Here is a 4,113-nt window from a genome sequence, read left to right on the forward strand (position 1 = left end):
CTTTTCATTCCACCATGTGGCCTCAAGGTTGCACTAAGGCGAGCACCCAAGGACTGAACGGCATGGGAGGGGAAGCATTCTGGTTGCCATTTCTCAAGGCCAGCTGAGCCAGGTCTCCTTGTTTTTACCAATAAGCATTTGGCTTACAGGATCCTAGGGCTACAGCACTGCTGAAGTGACTCAAGGGGACAGGAAACAAGCAGAGGATGGCAAACAGTGTCTGGGGATGGAGGCCCTCTGTCCTGAGGTCCCCACCTTACAAGGGCCAAGGAGGCTGGCTGGGATGACATCTGACTATTCAGCTCCTCTCGTGACTTGTCTTCTCCAAGGGTGCCCTTGGTCTCCACCAAAACCTGGTTTCTCATTGAAAAACAGAGACCAGACAGTGGGGCCCCTTAGGGGTGTTCCTGGTGATACAGCTGTATCTAGCTTCAGTCTCCCTTTTCCTTCTGACCTGAACCAGAGGGCAGCCTGGCTTGGGCCAATTCCCCCAAATCTTGGAAAAGAAAACAGTAATAAATGGAGAGAATCAGGGCAGACTTCAGGGGAGCAGAAACAGAGTCTCCTTTGGCCTGCAAGTTAGGCGGCTGGGCAATAGGCATATAGTTTGGTGCCTTCTAGGCCAAATGCCAGCTCTCTCTCCTCAGTGCTGCTCACCCCAAATGAACAGGCGGATTCTTGTCTTGATGCCTTGCTTGCTTTTGAGAAGCTAGAGGCAATAGGCCAGTTCTAAGGGAGAACAAAAGGACGGGTCCCAGGGCTGCCGAGTCCTCGGGTGCCAGGCCCACTAGAGTGGGTCTTTCCCCATAAGAAACTCTGGAAGCCAACCAACTTCTTTTCTAAATTAACATTTAGGGTTCAAAGAAGGAGCAGCTGGAAGAAACTAAAGAATTGGAACCTGAAACAGGGAGTCCTGTACCATCACTGGGGTTTCCAGAGAGGCCAAGGCCAGTAGCTGCATCTTGGAAAGATAATTCTATGGGAGTGAAACGTGTGAAGGACCACTCTGGCTTTAGGATCAGCTCCATCCTTGTGTCTGATGGGGGAATTTCTGTCACAACTAGGGACTGAAAGAAGCCACTTTGGAATAAGAAAGTTCATCTAGCTCTGTGTCCTTTTGGCTGGGATCCTAGGGCTGAAGGAAGGGCTGAGCTCGGCGAAGTCCCTCCTTCAGGAATTGTGCATAAGTGGCTGTGGATGGATCTTCAAAGGTAGATGAGAAGCTGAAGATACCAGTCTCAATATCTTCTGGCTTCATGGAAGTGATGTCAAGGAAGTAATTGGCATTAATATGATGTACCTGGGAAAGAAGCCAAAGGGTTAGAGAAGGTTAAGCAGAGGATCCACAAGGTTGCAGGGGAAGAGAACCTTCGGACTTGAGGCCATATGAGACCCTCTAGGTCCTGAAGCATGGCCCTCAAGGATTCAGTTAAAGGGCTGCACCTGAAGACCTAAAGGGCTATATGTGGCCTCAAGGTCAAAGGTTCCCCACCCCTGAGTCTGGATCCCACTCTTAGCTACTCAGAACTGGGCAGGGGAAATCATGTTCTTGCTCTGGGTCTCCCTGGTTAATAGGATGGGAAAGCTATGGTTTTGGCTTGAGCCACAGTGAAAGGTTTTCCTGGAGGATAGAGCCAAGAAGGTGGAGAAAAGGCTGGACCCTGCCTGAACTTTTGCAAATTCCTCTCCAAACAACTTTAGATAAGACCTCAAAACAAATTCTGGAATGGCAGAATCCACAAAAGGATGGGGTAAAACAATTTTTCAGCCCAAGACAACTTAGAAGATCGGCAGGAAAGATCTATTGCACTGGGATGAGAATGGAGTGTAATCTGTAGCCATAGAGGGAACAGTGACCCTAGTCACAGTTCCTGGGCAGAAAACAGTGCTTGTACTCTCTCACAGATCACAGGCCAGGAGAGTAGTAAATACAGCTCTCCTTAGATCAGGCTGGCACAACCTGCAGCCTGGGTCACTTAAGGCTTTTGGGCCTCTTACAGTACACCAAAGTATTTCCTCTACATACAAAGGATGTTTTTCCTCTACATTTTTTGCTGGCTGCCCAAAATCTTTTGGTGTGCCACAAACAGCCCAACGGGCTGTAAGCAGCCTGTGGGCCTCAGGTTATACAGGCCTGCCTTAGATCATACCACCTTGGAAGAACTGAAAACTTTTACATGTGTCTACCATGAAAACTTTACTTTATAGTACCTCCAGAACTAGCTCTGAAAACAACTGCACAAATCCAAAGCCCTACTGATTAGAGAAATGCAAATTAAAACAACTCTGAGGTACCATCCCACATCTATCAGACTGGCTAATATAACAGAAAAGGAAAGTGACAAATATCAGAGAGGGTGGGTGAAACGGAGACACTAACCACGACTGGTGGAGCTGTAAACTGAATGATGCACAAAGAGACACACAACCACTATAAAACCCTATATCCAAACAGACAAAAAACAAAAGGACCCATTTGTACAAAAATATTTGTGGTGGCAATGAATTAGAAATTGAGAGGCTGACCATCAATCAATGGCTGAATGGTTGTAGTAAATGATTGTGATGGAAGACTGCTTTACTATAAGAAATGATGAGCAGGATGCTCTCTGAAAAACCTGGAAAGAATTACATGAACTGATGCAGAGTGAAGCGAGTAGAATCAGGAGAACAGCATACACAATAACAGTAATATTGTACGATGATCAACTGTGAATGACTTAGCTCTTCTCAGCAATACAAAGATCCAAGACAATTCCAAAGGACTTATGACAAATGCTATCCATCTGCAGAAAGAACTGATGGGAGTCTGAATGCAGATGGAAGCATACTTCTTTAAACTTTATTTTTTCTTGTTTTCTTTTACAACATGACTAATATAGAAATATGTTAGTATGACTGCACATGTACATCCTATATCAAATTGCCTTCTCAAGAAAGGTGGAGGAGAGGGAAAGAGGGAGGGAGAGAATTTGGAACTCAAAATTTTAAAAAAACAAGTGTTACAAATTGTTTTTACATGTAATTAGGAAAAAATAAAATATTTAAGAATATTTTTAAAAAGACCAAAAACGGTGTTCCTCCTCTCCCACCCTAAAACATGGCTTTGATCACGTCACTCTCCTGCTCAAGAACCTATGAGGCAACTAGGTGGCATAGTGGGTAAAGTGCTGATCCTGTGATCCTGGGCAAGTCACTTAACTTCTCTCAGCCTCAGTTTTCTCATCTATACAATGGAAGAATAATAATAGCACCTACCTCACAGGTGAGGATTAAGTGAGAGAATATATGAAAATGCACTGCAAACCATAAAGTACTATAATAATTTTTTTATCATCATCATTATTCCCTTTCATACCAAATCCAGATGTCCTGGCTTTCCAGTCTCTCCACTGTCTAGTCCTACCTAAGCTCTCCATGCTTAAATCCTCCTACAAACCCTCTCCTCTCTTCCCTTTAATAAGTCACACCCATTTCCTGATTCCATCTCTGCCAGATTCCGGCTGTGACTGTCCCCTCTATTCCCTGGTGTTGATACAAACCCTGTGAGGCCCAGTTCAGTCCCATGCAGCTATAAAACTTTTCCTGCCTGGTCTGTCAGTCCTATGGTACAATTGCTCAATTCACAATTCCCTCAATTAGCTTTTTTTTTTTAATGTGAATAAATTTTCTGGAATTGAAGTCCTTCTCTGGTGCAGAAATTAGTGGCAGAGTCGATGGAGCATGGGACCTGCAGCCAGGCAGACCTGAGTTCAAATCCAGCCTCAGCCACTTCCTAGGCAAGTCAGTTTCATGTCTGTTCGCTTGAGTGTCCTCGGCTGTGAGATGGGGATAATGAGGACACCTACCTCACAGGACTGCTGTGAGGATCAAATGGAAGTGTTCACACGTGCTGGGCACACAGGAAGTGCTGTGTAAATGTCATACAGAGGGTAAGGGCCCAGGAAGGCCACGGCGGCTCCCCTGGGGGCCTGCTTTTACTTTAAGCTAGTCTGAGGTTGGGGGTGGAGTGCTGCAGTAACTCATGACTCATCCCGGAGTGGCACTGAAGGCTAAGTCGTCTTGTCCCTCCTCCCCTGCCTCCAACTAGACAGCAGGCACTCAACCAATGTG

The sequence above is a fragment of the Petaurus breviceps genome, unplaced genomic scaffold, assembly GCF_028583685.1.
Source record: "Petaurus breviceps papuanus isolate PSGF00001 unplaced genomic scaffold, PetGlider_PUasm1.0 91041, whole genome shotgun sequence".
NCBI classification, from domain to species: domain Eukaryota; kingdom Metazoa; phylum Chordata; class Mammalia; order Diprotodontia; family Petauridae; genus Petaurus; species Petaurus breviceps.